At 46.2% G+C, this 17,384-nt stretch overlaps 1 protein-coding gene across 1 annotated transcript in view; it reads right to left on the reverse strand.

Annotated features, from left to right (window-relative positions):
* The window catches only part of LOC137532687 (NACHT, LRR and PYD domains-containing protein 6-like), a 91,608-nt gene extending 75,654 nt beyond the window's left edge, over nucleotides 1–15,954 (reverse strand). The window contains exon 1 of the mRNA XM_068253502.1: nucleotides 15,897–15,954. The gene's annotated coding sequence lies outside the window, so the exon portion shown is untranslated. The remainder of the gene's footprint in view (nucleotides 1–15,896) is intronic.
* Between the last annotated feature and the right edge of the window lie 1,430 nt (nucleotides 15,955–17,384).

Genomic DNA, 17,384 nt, shown 5'->3' on the forward strand with positions numbered 1-17,384 from the left:
GAAAAGCCCTTTATCATGCCTAAACTCAGTTTAGGCATGATAAGTTTAGGTGTGATAAGTTTAGGTGTGATAAGTTTAGGCATGATAAGTTTAGGTGTGATACGTTTAGGCATGATAAGTTTAAGCGCCAACTGGGTTAGCACCACAGTGCACCGCTGATCAAAGTTTTATGCTAGCAAAGTCTGGTGCACTTCGTATAAAGTTTAATGGCGCTGCTTTGCGTGCGGGACTTTGCAAGCGATCTAAACTTATCTAAACTTAACATGCCTAAACTTATCACACCTAAACTTATCATGCCTAAACTTATCACACCTAAACTGGCTTTTCACCAGCGTGGTGCAATGGTTATCATGCCTAAAGTCTCTAACTGGGTTAGCACCGCTTTGTGAATCGAGCCCATGAGTGATTACAGCACTGAGAAGAGAATTTTTGTGCTGCAGGCAGCAATTGGAGCTCTTTCAGACAAGGAGGGGGCACCAGAGACCTGGAGGCAGGGCCCACCGGAGGGAAAAAAACTGTACTACTGTGGCCCAGTCCGACCCTGCATGCCAGTATCCTCAGGAGTGGTCCCACGCACCCGCCCAACTCCCGGGGCTGAATGGCTATAGACAGCCTCTGCAATCTGTATTGCATAATCTAGAAACACGAAAATTGTTTGCTAAAACAAGAATTTTCGGCAAACAGTGTCATAAACAAAATGGCTGCTGGGAAATCCCCGTTCCCCGGAGGACACCTCAGAGTGTCAGATTGAGCGTTATTTCACATAAATAGGTGGGTCCAGGGGACCAGGGCACCTCATGCTCTGGTCACCTGGACCCACCATCTATGTGAAAAATGTCTGGTTTCGCCACTCTAGTGTGGCCTCCAGTGTTCCGGGATTTCCCAGTGGCCATTTTGATCGCATCACTGTTTGCCGAAATGTCTTGTTTCAAAGGCAACATTTTCGTGTTCATAGCCTCTGCTATACAGATGCAGAGGCTGACTGTGACCATTCAGTGGCGGGAGTTCGTTGGTGTGGGAGGGTGGTGAGAAGTCCTAAGAGGATACTGGCGTGGGACGACTCCTAAGGATACTGGCGTGGGATTTTCGCAAGGTAAGTATCCCTGGTTAATTTAGAACAATAAAGGACTTTTTTTCGTTGTCGTGTTTTTATTTCTTTTTTTAACTCTGCTGAAATGGGTAAGGGGTACCGTGTACCCCTATACTCATTTCTCCTGGGGAGGGGGCGGCTTCCGGGATCCGCTTGTTAAAGGGGAACCCCGGATGGCACCATGAACCCCCCAGGACGTCGGCGGCCCCGACCTCCTCCTGGGGCACCGGAGGTAGGGAAGAGCCCCTTGTCCATGCATTGGACAAGGGCTCTGGGGGAGAGGGGGAGGTTGACCGCCCCTCTCCTCCAGAGCCCCCCATACCATGGACCATGCCGGCTGGTATAGCTCATTTTACACAGTTTAAAAACCATTTTTCCTATGAAACTTTGAAATCGATTTGCTCAAAAACTATAAGGTCTTTTCACAAAATTATTTTTTACCATGTTCCTACTCATCTGCTTAATATACATGCCAAATGTGGTGATGATAGCATGTACAGGGGCTTTACAATTAACCGCAGAAGTTGGCATTATTGACTTCAATAGAAATGCACTCGGAACACGAAAATTCGGAACACGAAATTCGGTTTTCGCATGCGGTACACGGAATTTCAACGAAATCGGAATTCAGCTGTAAACTGCCTCCAAAGTTACTGCAGCGACAAGCTCTAAAGGCCCATACACACGGGGTACGGCCGTCGCCGCAACCACGTGGCACGCGCGTGTTGCGGCGACAGGTCGCCCGTGTGTATTATGCGCGCGCCCCGAACAGTCGCCCGTCGGAGCTGTCGTCAGGTGATTGAACATGTTCAATCGCCGGCTACAGCTGTCGCCGCAACTTTGCCGGAACTGTCGCTAGTCCCGCGTGAGTACGCGGGCTAGTGACAGGAGACCTACGTAAGTGAATGGAGCATCCGGCCGGGTGATGCTCCATTCACAAACAGTTTCCGCCGCGTCTCTGCCTTTCTGGCGAGACGTGTGGACAGCTGTCGCTGGCAGGGAGCTGTCGCTCCCTGTTCACGTGCACGCATGCGACGGGGGACAATTGTCCCCCGTGAGTATGTAGCTTTACCCTCATGTGCTCCAAGGGAACTAATATGTCATCCACCCACCACTACACTAGATGGGGTCTGTGCAGATGTCTCCTTCCTTAGGCAGGATCTGCATAACTTAAATGACCTCGAGGATAAAACAGAGCATTAGCATCCTGAAGGACACTATGTGGCCTATCTCTGCTGAGCTGGGGCAGCTGACAAACAGGAAACTCAAGAACAGGCTACGATGTACGCATTGTTGGACTTCTTGAAAAATTCTGAAGGCAGTTCTGAGAAGTTTATAGACTTGCTGATTAATCTCTTTGTAATAATGCTGGATACACACCATGCGTTTCCGCGTTCGATGCGTCCGTCGATACGTGTCGATTCGATTATTTCCGACATGTCCGATTCAAGCTTCGATGGATCGTTAGGTCGATTTGCATACTTTACATGGCAATCGACCTAAAAATCATCAAAATTCGTTCGGAAATGCTCGGAAATAATCGAATCGACGTGTATCGACGGATGCATTCGACGCGGAAACTCATGGTGTGTATCCAGCAGAAATACTTTCTCTGCTGTCAGTCCATCGTATCTTGCCTAAATCACTACTCTGAGGAGCCCTCCCAGAACCTTAATTCTGAAGCTTTTAAACTACAGTGCAGTGCAGTGCTAAGTGGAGTCAGGGAAAAGGGCACCGTTCAACAAAGGAATTCCAATTTCTCGTTCTACCCAGACTTCAGCATGAAAGTCTAATGGCTCTTTGCCAAGTTCCCCTCAGCTAAACAGAAACACAGCAACAACTAGCCTATTGCTTTACCCAATGAAGCTACAGGTGATCAACAAGGCTTTGTTCTTTACTGATCCTAAAGAAGTGCCACACTGGTTGAAGGACTGACCACAGAACCCCAACCACTTTCAATCATCAAATAAGGTACTTTACATGTCACCTATACCTTGCTCTGCGGTAACCTCAACTGTCAGCTGCAGTTAATTTAGCTACCTTGAAGTAACCTGAAGTAATCTCCGTTTACACTCTCCCTCTTTGGGTAAATTATTAACTGCCTTGTTGATTTGTCATTGCTGCGAAATCTGTCCATACTACATGAGGAATCTACATGGAAAACTCTTGTTCAGTATAAATTTTATATTGCATCCGTCATCCGTGATTACTGTAATGGACATTCCGGATATCTGTTTGCATGACTACTCCCCCCCATCCTCTTGTTTTTTGGGTTCTCTCTGCTATGATCCTGTCTTTTTGGGTGGTTTTATTTTTCAGGCACATACCATATACAGTATATTTGCAACTCAGGATGGGACATCCACCTGAGGTCCTGTCTTCCCCATCAACTACTGCAATACATACTTACAGTCTGAGTGGACTCTGCATTTGTGTAAACTGTGGTTGAGTACAGAACAGAATATGACAGCCTATGGCTCAGATAGTGTTCAAAATGTTTTTCTGTTCTTTCTTAATGGGTATGAGGTTATATCTATTATGATAGGACAGGGTAGGCTGTTGGGTTTTATGGATATGTGACTTTTTATGTTGTTAGTTATACTTAAGTTAAGTGATATTTGTTGGTTTATAATTACAATAGCAATACAATTATTAATAAAAAACAGATAGTGTTGTTCCACCCCAAGATCCAATTTTTACAAAAGTCCAAAACAAACACGGGGCTTTATATGAACAAATAGTCCTTTAATTCCTCTCAATATGAGTTTTCTTCCATATATAAGACAGACATGCGGTTTATATTCGGATTCCCAAATCGCACAAAGGTTGCCTGACACGTGTTTCACGGCTCAAGGCCGCTTCCTCAGAGGCACACAGTATACATATACATCTGTTAAAGACATAATATAGATTGTACAAAAGGTTACATACCAATCAGGATTTCTGCGTATATCAGTATACAGCGGCCAATAAAATAAAAAGATCTTACCAGTAATGGACCCACAAACATAAGTCCACGATCTAGAGAATTTTCAAAGATAATTCTCATAAATATCAACCATACCCAAACAATTATATAGTTGTATTTATCCCACCACACCATCACCAAAGATTGTGCAGTAATCAAAGCTGGCAAAGTAATTAGTTCCATATGTGCACATACATATAGACATACATGCATATACACCTCCAAGTGATAGTTACATGCAAACGATCCAATATTATTCCTAAGATCAGTATGGGCATCAAAAAGCCCATATTGGCAATTGGCAAGCCCAATATTAGGCAAGCCCAATATAATAGTAAAAGTAGTTAAAACCACAGAGTGACCATACAGAGACAATATGTAATTAATCCCATAGTGATAATTCCTCCAGATATATAGACACTTTATTGTAATACAGTGCATAGATTCAAAATAACCCATGTAGATCAGCATCATATATAAGGGGTTCCATTCATTGGTATTAAGCCAATTAACAAATTCATGTAGTTCCTGTTCTGTACCCTCCCATACGAGGAATATATCGTCCAAAAATCTATGCCACGTTGGAGGTAATGGCACGTTCCCCTCTGGCTCCTCCCTTGCACTTTCTGGATTGGCTGACACGGGGCATATGTAGTCACGAGTATAGCACTAGGGTGTCTCTCACTATTCATGGATGCATGCCGGCGTCCATGATATCGTCGCTGAATGAATACACTGGTTCTTTGACAGGTATGTCTGTGGCTGTGACCTTATACTATATATAACTCTTTCACAACTTCTGTCGGGTTCTACTGGGGACTACTTTTCTCCTTATAGGACTTGTTTATGTTTGAGTATACAAATGTGGAATATGATGCTATGCATGGGGGGATGCTTGGGGACTATTTTTTTGGTCCATACAACCCCTTATATATGATGCTGATCTACATGGGTTATTTTGAATCTATGCACTGTATTACAATAAAGTGTCTATATATCTGGAGGAATTATCACTATGGGATTAATTACATATTGTCTCTGTATGGTCACTCTGTGGTTTTAACTACTTTTACTATTATATTGGGCTTGCCTAATATTGGGCTTGCCAATTGCCAATATGGGCTTTTTGATGCCCATACTGATCTTAGGAATAATATTGGATCGTTTGCATGTAACTATCACTTGGAGGTGTATATGCATGTATGCCTATATGTATGTGCACATATGGAACTAATTACTTTGCCAGCTTTGATGACTGCACGATCTTTGGTGATGGTGTGGTGGGATAAATACAACTATATAATTGTTTGGGTATGGTTGATATTTATGAGAATTATCTTTGAAAATTCTCTAGATCGTGGACTTATGTTTGTGGGTCCATTACTGGTAAGATCTTTTTATTTTATTGGCCGCTGTATCCTGATATACGCAGAAATCCTGATTGGTATGTAACCTTTTGTACAATCTATATTATGTTTTTAACAGATGTATATGTATACTGTGTGCCTCTGAGGAAGCGGCCTTGTGCCGTGAAACACGTGTCAGGCAACCTTTGTGCGATTTGGGAATCCGAATATAAACCGCATGTCTGTCTTATATATGGAAGAAAACTCATATTGAGAGGAATTAACCACTTGAGGACCCACCCTTTACCCCCCCTTAAGGACCAGCGCTGTTTTAGGTGATCTGTGCTGGGTGGGCTCTGCAGCCCCCAGCACAGATCAAAGGGCACTCAGAGCGATCAGATCGCCCCCCTTTTTTCCCCACTAGGGGGATGATGTGCAGGGGGGGTCTGATCGCTCCTCCTGGCTGGCATTTTGCGGGGGGGCACCTCAAAGCCCCCCTCCGCGGCGAAATCCTCCCCCTCCCTCTCCTACCTACCACCCCCGGGAGATCTGGGCTGCACAGGACGCTATCCGTCCTGTGCAGCCAGTGACAGGACGTCCCCTGTCACATGGAGGTGATCCCTGGCCGCTGATTGGCCGGGGATCGCCGATCTGCCTTACGGCGCTGCTGCGCAGCAGCGCCGTACAAATGTAAACAAAGCGGATTATTTCCGCTTGTGTTTACATTTAGCCTGCGAGCCGCCATCGGCGGCCCGCAGGCTATTCACGGAGCCCCCTGCCGTGAATTGACAGGAAGCAGCCGCTTCCTGATTAAAGCGGCTGCTTCCTGATTAATTAGGCTGCAGCTGGCGACGCAGTACTGCGTCGCTGGTCCTGCAGCTGCCACTTTGCCGACGCACGTTATGAGTGTGCGGTCGGCAAGTGGTTAAAGGACTATTTGTTCATATAAAGCCCCGTGTTTGTTTTGGACTTTTGTTTATAATTACAATTCTGTGTTTTGATTGCTTTATAATTATGCCATTTCAAAGGTGTGTATTTCTATATATTGTACCTTACTGCAATAATTTACATCACTAGATGGCGCTAAAAGCTAAGCCACTCTCTATAATGTTCTGGAAAAAGGCCTATAACCTATATTGTGGTACCTAAACCTAGCTACCTATACTGCGGCACCTATACCTGGCTAACCTATACTGAGGCAACTATGCCTGGCTAACCTATACTGGGGGCACCTATACCTGACTACCTATACTGGGAAGGCTAAATACTGCATCGCAAATAATATTCTCTATCCTACAGGTTGGGGGGTGCAATTTTACACCCTCCCCTGGGAGCTATTTATCCTAGAAACTGCCGATTGGAAGCTTTGCTTCCAATGCGCACCCTGCATCAAGCACATGGGGAGACTTGGTGGGAGGCTTATGCTCACCATTTTTTTTTTGTATCGAATTCAATATTAAACTCCCTAGCGGTAAGGCCAAGCTGAGCTCGGGGTGGGAGAAATTAGCTACTAGCGTTAACCCCGTGCTCAGCTTGGGCCAGCTAATTACCTTGTTTTCAGTTGTTTTCTGAGTCCTGCGCGCGATTGGAGCTGCGCAGTGGGACTCCAGCATGTCTCCCCTTCTCTCCCTGGGTGCCTACGATAGTCTCCGGCCACGGGGTTCCCCACAGCCCCGCTCTTCTTCCAGGGACCCGGCGGGCAATCAGATGAGCGGAGCGGCGGTGTGGTGTGACATCGGGGGCAGCATGGTGTCATGGGGAGGGCGGGAAATTTGAAAATGAAAACCTGATTGGCCCTAATTCTGCATTGTATTGGATACAAATGTGTCAAATGCATTTGTATCCAATGCATTGTAGCAATTTGGTTCCCTGCTGCCTCTGAGCAAGTGCTGTCTGTGAAGGTGGCCACTAACAGTCAAATTTCTAGCAAAAAATTATTCGAGCGATCAGAAATTCTGATCAGATTGGTTGCAATTAATCTCAGTTGATGGGTACAATCAATTATGAAGAATTATAAAATTGTCAAACCAAAATGTGGATTTTCTTGTTGGTTGTGATAGATAGGAAGCAAAGATTGGTTAGTTGCTGGTGTAGTGAACAATTTTTCTTCCAATCAGAATTATCTGATCGCTCAAATGATTTTTCGCTAGAATTGTTAGTGGCCACCTTGAGATCTGCTGATTTGCTGATTTTTTGGGGATTTGTTTTCCTTTGTACCGATTTTTGCCTGCATTTTTACTACCACCTTTGTCTGCTGCCTGTACCAACTTTGGCCTGGATTACAACTATTCTCTTTGCCTGCCGCCTCCGCCTGCATTTCATTACTCTATGCCTGTCACCTGCCCGTCACCTGCTATGGCGTCAGCCTCAAGGCGTCTCACACTGGAAGCGCTGATGGAGTTTAAAGACAGCGATCCTGATCTGTAGTCGCTGGCGGACTCGAGTGACAGTGACGCACCTGGGGATCTGTCATCTGACTCGGATAGCGAGAGTGATGGTGACTCCATCACCCCCGATACTGAGGTTCGTGATGTACGGGTTTGGTGCTCAATCGAAACAACTCAGACTCCGCCACCACCCCCACGTTTCCCTTTTACTGGGGAGCCCGGCCTGAAGATTGACTCTGAGCATAACCCCCTGGCGTACTAGCAGCTCTTTTTCAGTGACGTTGTCATTGAGAAGACCGTGGTGGAGACAAACACCTACGCCACGCAAGAACTGGCTACTCCACGAGGGACCTTTTTAAAGAGCAGGACGTGGGAGCCGGTCACCAAGGAGGATGTACAGCTTTTTCTCAGACTTATTACTCTTCAGCGGGTGGTGGGGAAGCCCCTGCAGAAACAGTATTGGTCTACTAACAAGATCATAGCTACCCCCTTCTATGGCACAGTAATGTCTGAATACCGTTTTGGACTGATAATGAAATATCTTCACTTTTCAGACAACACCACCTTTGACGAGTCCACCCACCCTGTGCCAAAGCTGAAAAAAATGTGGGAGGTTTATCAGCTGGTGGTGGAAAACTTCCAGAACACTTATGTACCCCAGAGGGACATAAGTGTTGATGAAAGCCTGATGGCCTACAAGGGCAGACTATCCTGGATACAGTACATAGCATCCAAGAGGACCGCTTTGGAGTGAAATCCTTTATGCTATGCAAGTCAGCAATGGGCTATATATGGAACAGAATTCTGTATACAGGAAAAGGGACAAAATTTAACCCCGCTTTCAACAACTATGGACTGGTGACAGCATCTGCGCTGTCCTTGGTGGAGCCTTACCTGAACAAGGGATACTGTGTGACCACAGATATATTTTACAGTTCCCCTGAACTTTTTGAAATCTGATGCCTACAGCACTGTTTGGCCTAACCGACGAGAAATGCCAACCAGCTTGCCAAACAAAATTTAAAAAGGGGGCATTGTTGCATGGCAGAAAGGAAAAATGTTGGCTCTCTGCTGGTGGGACAAGAAAGATGTGTGTGTCCTCAGCACGGTCCTTGACACATCAACTGTCACCACCAGGACATGAGGAGGAAAAGTCGACGACAAGCCTCAAGCCATCCTGGACTATAATAACACGATGGGTGGGGTGGACAGAGCCGACCAGGTAATGACGGTCTACCCCGCAGTCCGCAAGCAACAACAAAAAAATATTACAAAAAAATATTTAGACATCTGATGGAACAGTCTCTTTGGAATGCGTACATCCTGTACAAACAGCATAGTGACAGGCCAGCAACACATGCAGACTTTATCTGGAAGGTTTGCAAATACATTTGCATAAAGTACCAGACCTCATCATCAGATGCCAGAGTTGGGCACCGTGCATACTATGTAGTTAATCCTGAGCGTCTAAAAAAATTCACCAACCAGGATGTGTGTGGTTTGCTGCAGCAAAACTGATGTCATAGGGAAAAAAGTCCGTAAGGAATCCCGAATGTACTGTCCTGACTGTAATGTTGCCCTGTGTGCCGTTCCGTTTCAAGAAATACCACACACGGGAGGTGTATATACTGTTCTGCATGTACATCCTATATAGATAATCTGCTGTCTTATTTGTACAGTTTTGCTATTTTTTTTTCAGTTTATTGATAAATTTAATTATTTCAACAAATTTGTGTTCCAGTCTTTCATTTATATGCAGAATGTCTACCAGGCCTTTATTCTGACATATTTTTGTGAGTTACAACTTTAGATTTGGAGGTCTAAAATTCTTGAAAAAAAGTACTGCTTTTTTTTAACCAGGGAGGTTAAAAAAAATATATACATTACAAAAAAATGCTGTAATATTATTAGACATTAACTGAACCAAGGTGTGCAAAGATCCATCTGTCCTAGGGGAGTCCATAAGCGGACCCGGCAAGGCAGAGAAGTTGCTGTGCTTACCTGCAGCGATCTCTCCCCCCAGCGATTCCACGCCCGCCCGCAGTTTCCTATCCTTCCTCCTTCCTTCCCTGCATTGGTCTCCCCCCCCCCTGATATTCCCTGCCCGTATCAATCTCCCCTCCCTGCAGCGGTCAACATCCCCCACCTGCTGCGACCACCCTCTCCTCTCTCTTCGAACACCCCAGGTCCCCGGCATTTGCATCAAGTGAGGATTACTGATGGTCCATCTGTGCAGTGGCAGTCGCACACCCTCCTCCACTGCGTACAGCTTCATCTACTTCTACAGTACTGGGATGCGGCTTGAAGACGTCATTAAACCGCGTCTCGGTACTGTAGACAGTAGATGGAGCTGTACGGCAGAGGAGGATGTGCAATCTCCACTGGAGATGGTTGCAGTAGGGAAGGGGAAGGGTGGGGAAGCACCTATAGTTGGCTAACCTATAGCTGGGTAACCTATACTGCGGTACCTATACCTGTCTACCTATACTGCAACACCTAAATCTAGCTATACGGGCAGCACCTATACCTGTCTACCTATACTGCGGCACCTATACCTAGCTATACTGCAGTACCTAAACCTGTCTACCTATGCTGCGGCACCTATACCTGGATAACCTAAAGCTGGCTACCTATACTGTAGGGCTAAATACTGCATCGCAAATAATATTCTCTATCCCACGGGTTGGGAGGTGCAATTTTACACCCTCCTCTGGGACCAATTTAACTTAGAAACTGCCGATTGGCAGCTTTGCTTCCAATGCGCACCCTGCATCACGCACATGGAGGAGACTTGGTGGGGGGCTTATACTCACCATTGGCTTGCTGATCCCTCGTCTTCTACCTCTGATAGCTTCCCCAGTGTCTTCTTCCATGTCCCTCTGCATATTTGCTTCTCCCTTGGCGATGACATGTTCCCTGGCACTTAGTGTTGATGACGCCAGGGTCACACAGTGTCATCAACATCTGGAAACAAACATTTTTTTTTTATTGAATTCTATACAATAAGTAACCTGTATAGAATTCAATATAAAGAAAAACATGTATTACAAAAAAAATGCTTAAAAATTATTTGAAGGTAATTGAACCACTTTTTGCACTCTATTTACCTACACTCAGGGGCGTAACAAGGAATCACTGGGCCCCCCTGCAAAACTTTGGATGGGGCGCCTTCCCGCAAATACCTGGGTACCTATACTCTCCGCCTCTGTAAGCCGATTGGAGGGAAGGGAGGAGCAGCGTTATAGAGGAGGCGGGGGAGTGGCGGTGACAGGCAGCACAAAGGTAAACAGCCTGCTAGCAACAAGGTGCATGTTTCTAGCACAGCGTTTTTTTCCTGGGGGTCAGCAGAGTGCAGGGGTGGCACAGTACAGACACATAGGCTGGTGATAGTATGCAGAACCAGCCTCTGTGTCCTAGTAGCACTCTTAAAACCAACCTCGGGTTCTCTTAAGAATGGCAAAAGAGCTCTTATTGTAAAGCTCTGTGTTAGAGCTGCAAGGTTCGGCAGGTGCCAGAGTCAGTAACTCACCCGTTCGCCCGTAAATCATTAGAGGTCGAAAATTCTACTCCCTCTATCAGCAAGACTGTTATGGCCACTTACATGTGAAGTGTTCTAAATCTCTATTGCCACTCTCACCTGTAGTGCTCCGAACTGGGTTGTGGGCTGCGGAGACAGGTGAGTTTATAACATTTTAGAAAATAAATTGCCACAGTGCTTTTGCTGATGGCGGGGAAGGGGGGGGGGGGGGGGAGTGGAATATCAGACCTCTAATGATTTATTGGCAAACGGATGAGTTACGGCCGCTGACACCCACCAGTCCTGGCAGCTCTTATACAGAGCTTTACATTAAAGCTTATTAAAATTACAATTTTGGTACTTTTTAACATGTTCATGAAAAGCATGTGATATAATTCTACTACAAATACTGTAGTGAAAAACATTTACATTACCGGCCTTAGTTGTAAAATGGCTCATAAGACCAGCTGCTGAATCTTCTTTACTTCTGAACTTTTGTTTTAGCTTTCAATAAAAAGTACCTTGTGTGTTCTTTCATTGTAGTTCATAGTCCTGGTCTGCTTCCAGGTTAAACTCTGATCTGTAGCCAGTGGCCACACCCAACTGAGTATTTTCTGCATTCTGGATGTGACGAATTTCAACACAGACAGGAAAATGCACTGATCAGCTAATACATAAAAAACATCTGCCTAATATTCTGTAGGATCCCCTCAGGTCACCATCTGACCAATTAAGTCACGCACTCTGAAAGATGTTTAAAGGTGTCTTGTTGTATCTGGTATTAAGACATTCGCAGCAGAACCTTTAGGTCCAGTGAGCTGTGAGTTGGGGCCTCCATGGACTGGACAAATGATTCAGCAGTCCAAGCAACCTCTTTCCATTATTCTGCTGTCCAGTTCTGACACTCACATGCCCAGTGTAGGTTATTCAGTGGTGCAAGGGAGGCAGCATCGAAACTGCCCATAGGTTTACCTATGAGAAGTAAAGTTGCCCATAAATGATAGCCTTGATTATACAATCTTGGAAGATGGGGGCAACCTTCGGCCTTGGGTGCTGGAGAACCTTTTCCTGTTTATACATGTACAATTTTCTTGCTTCCACCATTGAGAACTGACTACGGTATTCCTTTGCTGCCTAAGTATATTCTACCCCTTAAAAAGATCCTAAAGTGACATCTTACCTAGGGCTTCTGCCAGACCCCTGTAGTCATCATGGTCCCTCACTGTTTTTCTCCTTTCAGTTGCTGTGCTCCTCCAAAATCTGTCTGACTTAGGCAGTCGCTGGATACTGCAATTTTTTTTCGAACTAAGCAAATGCAGAATGCTCCCGGTCATGAGAGGGGGATTGAGGCACACATGGCATGCAGCTTTTGGAGAGGACAGCAGCTGAAGGGATAGGAGCAGAAAGACAGCGAGGGACGACTACAGGAGGCTGAAAGAAGCCCTAGATAAATTAAAATGGGGCCCTTATTGTCACTTTAGGTTTACCTTTAACAGGTGCTGCTGTAATAAGATAAAGTGATTCACTTTACCTGTAACGTAGTTTACGTCCATCCCGCGGCTCTTCCCGGATGACTTGCAGCTCATTGAGCCGCTGTGTACTAAGCTGCTCCTCGGCAAATGAATTATTACACAGCGGCTCAATGAGCCGTCCGTCATCAGGGAAGAGCCGCTCGTCATCATTAACTGACAGGCGGCGAAAGACTGGATAGGGAGAGCAGCTCATTGCACAGCAGAGTCTGCGCTGACAGCTGCCTCCATCACAGCCTGTGGAAATGTATAGTGCGGGGGTAGTGCGGGCTGTATAGGGAAGACGGGCAGCAGGTGAGCTTGTGCATAACAGTTTTCGGCAGTTAATAAACCAGGGCTAAACCATCTGTTTTTTTTTTTTCCCACAACCTGAAAAGGCTCCCCCTGCTGTCACTGCTAATTACAAAAGTCCGTCAGCGCTATATGAGGGACTGACGGACGCAGATTACAGTAATATATGGGAAATTAAAGGGCCATCTCAAAAACAAACAAAAAAAGACACAGCAAGGCTGCTATATACTTTTCATGTCTACTGTGAGATCGCTGAAAATTAAATGATTCATGATAGTGGTCCTTTAAGGCTTCTTGCACACCAAGACGTTGCATTAGGTGGCACGTTAAGGTCGCATAACGTGCACCTAACACAACGTATGGTGCTGCAAGAGCCGACGGTAGAGTGAGCCGCGTTAGGCGGCTCGAGTCCTATAATGTCTCCCAGAGTGGCGCTGATTGGCCAGCGGGACCACGTGATGCGGAGCGAGACACTCCGCATCACGTGGTCCCGCCAGCCAATCAGCGCCCGCCAGTGCAGTGAATATTAAGTAGCCATCAGTGTTCTCCCCAGAGCCTATTACCCGGGCGGAGTGCCCGGCTGGTCTCAGCTTCCCGCCCGCCTGTGGTTACAGCGTGCATCAGATTTTCTTCCTCCACATTCAATGCAGTGTGCAGCGGCTGTGTGTTATTGGAGCCAGCCGCTGTCACTTACACTATCTCCGCCCTCCCCTCAGCTCCTGCATAGCCGTGATGTAGAGGGGCGGGGAGAGCCTGGTGGTAACTGAAGTTACACACAGGCACCGCGGGAACTTCAAAGGAGCTGGAGCTAGTGAATCCCATCCCGATCTGCATGACTATTATGCAGAGGACGGGCTCTCTTCCTTCCTCCAGCAAGTCTTCACATCACAGCAAACTTCCCAGCATGTGCTCCAGCCTCACCTCCAGCCTCGCAGGTCAGATGTCAGAGCACAGGGAAGAGTGTGGGGCAGGGGCAGCGCTCGCTCATGCCGGGGAGACAGCATTGCAGGGCAGATGGTTATCTGTTAATCCCTGGTAAGGTGGTGACTGATAGCCATTAGCTGCGTCTGCTGCTGTGCCTGGTGTAGCGTCACCTCTATGGCATGCCCCCCTTGCAGATGCACTTTTTTTGCTGGGAGGAGAGGCGACAGACAATTTTACAGCTCCTATTGCTGTCCTTCCCCCAACTGCTCTGCTCCGAGATGTTGCATTGATGTAAACCTGTCTGCAGACCTGCAGTGTGCTGTGCAAGTTACAGGAGCTGTGAGAGTGCTGCATTCTTGTATTACATTCATATTTAGATGGTACTGCTTGCAATCCTCTCCTCTCTGACCCACACAGTGTTGTTGTTTTTATTGCCCCCCCCCCCCTCCTTCCTTTTCCACACTGATATACATATGTTTTCTTCTACCTTTAGTCTGTCTCTCCCTCTCACACATTTCCCTTTGTCTCTCACACATTCCTCCTTGTTTTTTCTTTCCCAGTCCTTTTTCCCCCTCTGTAGTACATGCTGTTTAGCACATAGACAAGCAACAAGCATGTGTACATCATGCTTGTGTGCATGTGAGATCATCCAGTGTAACTCCTCATCAGTAGTTCCCAGTGTGTTTCCTCCTTACCCACTTCCTCATTCAAAAGCACCCAGCATGATCCACCTACACTCCTTCCTACCAAGTAGCACCCAACACGATCCACCCTGCCCCTCCCTACCTAGTAGTGGCACCCAGCATCACCCTCCAACTCCACCCAACGTGACCTTACTTCCCCACCCGGCTACTTTTTCATGCCACCCGGCTGGTTAGAAATTCTGGGGAGAACACTGGCCATGTGCGCGGCTACTGTAGCTGGCTCTCCCCGCCTCCTCTCCGCCTCCCACTGCGCATGTGCAAACAGTCTAACGCGGCTATAGCCGCTCCAACGCCGTAGCATGCTGCACTTTGCACAGAACGTGCAGCGTTACATGTAACGCAATGTGGGCTGTGTGAACAGCCCACTTGTGTTACATTGCTGTGCGTTGGGGGAGCGTTACAGGCGCACTAACGTGCGCCTGTAACGTCTTGGTGTGTAAGCAGCCTAAAGGGAACCTTAACCGAGCCAGCAGAAAAAAAATAAGTTTTACTCACCTGGGGCTTTCACCAGCCCCTGCAGACGTCCTGTGCCCATACTCTCACTCACCGATGATCCGGTACCCCACCGTGGCTCAGTTTTCGTTTTGTCGACTGGGCCAAGCCAGTGCGCCTGTGCAGCCCTGAACGCTCTTGTCCTTGATCGCGCTCCCGGCACCCTGTGGTCATCCTGCGCATGCGCAATACACGTACTACGCATTTGTACATAGTATGCGCATGCGCAGGACAGCCACATGGACGAAGCATATTCAAAGAAGCTCGCACCCATGGCCGCCCAGGCGCACTGGATTGCCAAAAACTAAACTGAGCCACGGCAGGGGACCAGATGATTGGTGAGTAATGGAGTGGGCACATAATAGAATGTCTGCAGGGGGCTGGTGGAAGCCCCAGGTAAATGAAACCTTTTTTTTTGCCTGCTCAGTTTAGGTTCCCTTTAACTCACCTTACCTATACAATAACTTTACTGCACAAGCAGCAGAAATCATTACAAATACTGTACATTCTTCCTGATTAGCTTGACATCTGTATTAATGCATTGTCTTTTCTGCTTGTAGCATGCTAAAAAGGTTCACATTTAGGTGAAAACTGAAAATGTTCAGTGAATCGGCCCCTTACTAGAAGCTGCTGCTACCTGACACTTACCAGACAGGCTGGTGCTGCAGATGCGGATCAGGAAGTTTTCTGTCAGGAAGAGAACATGTCCAGGCATAACCTCAGAACGGGGAGGATATGTTGTGAGCACTGCCACCTACAGGACCTATTAAATAGTAGCAAGCCAAGCTTGAATATTTCATCCTTTTCAGATACAGTATTAACCTATGTATTCTGTAATGCTGGGTACACACGTTGAGATTTCCGGCTCGATTCGTGGTTCGATTCGATTATTTCAAACATGCTCGATTGGATTTCGATCGTTCCTGCCGTCGATTTTGCATACTTAACATAAAAAAACGATGGAAATCCAATCGAGCGTGTTTGAAATAATCGAATCGACCCGTTCGATCCCGCGAATCGAGCGGGAAATCTCAACATGTGTACCCAGCATTAGAGTATATCAAAGTTTTAAAACAGCTACAGAATTGCCTTTAACTCTTACCAGTAACATTTTTTTATTTGAAATAAATAGGTCCATATTTGACTTAAAAGACAACTGAAGTGAGAACAATATGGAAGCTGCCATATTTTTAAACAACACCGGTTGCCTGGCAGCCCAGCTAATCTATTTGGCTGCAGTAGTGGCTGAATCACACCAGAATCAAGCTTGCAGCTAATCTTGTCAGATCTGACAATAATGTCAGAAACACCTGATCTGCTGCATGCTTGTTCAGGGTATATGGCTAAAAGTATTATTTATCAATTTATTCAAGTATTTATATAGCGCCGACATATTATGTAGCGCTGTACAGAGTTTATTGTCTTGTCACTAACTGTCCCTCAGAGGGGCACACAATCTAATCCCTACCACAATCATATGTCTATATACAGTGGCTTGCAAAAATATTCGGCCCCCTTGAAGTTTTCCACATTTTGTCACATTACTGCCACAAACATGAATCAATTTTATTGGAATTCCACGTGAAAGACCAATACAAAGTGGTGTACATGTGAGAAGTGGAACGAAAATCATACATGATTCCAAACATTTTTTACAAATAAATAACTGCAAAGTGGGGTGTGCGTAATTATTCGGCCCCCTGAGTCAATACTTTGTAGAACCACCTTTTGCTGCAATTACAGCTGCCAGTCTTTTAGGGTATGTCTCTACCAGCTTTGCACATCTAGAGACTGAAATCCTTGCCCATTCTTCTTTGCAAAACAGCTCCAGCTCAGTCAGATTAGATGGACAGCATTTGTGAACAGCAGTTTTCAGATCTTGCCACAGATTCTCGATTGGATTTAGATCTGGACTTTGACTGGGCCATTCTAACACATTAATATGTTTTTTTTTAAACCATTCCATTGTTGCCCTGGCTTTATGTTTAGGGTCGTTGTACTGCTGGAAGGTGAACCTCCGCTCCAGTCTCAAGTCTTTTGCAGACTCCAGGAGGTTTTCTTCCAAGATTGCCCTGTATTTGGCTCCATCCATCTTCCCATCAACTCTGACCAGCTTCCCTGTCCCTGCCGAAGAGA

This window comes from Hyperolius riggenbachi, chromosome 9, assembly GCF_040937935.1.
Source record: "Hyperolius riggenbachi isolate aHypRig1 chromosome 9, aHypRig1.pri, whole genome shotgun sequence".
Lineage (NCBI taxonomy): Eukaryota > Metazoa > Chordata > Amphibia > Anura > Hyperoliidae > Hyperolius > Hyperolius riggenbachi.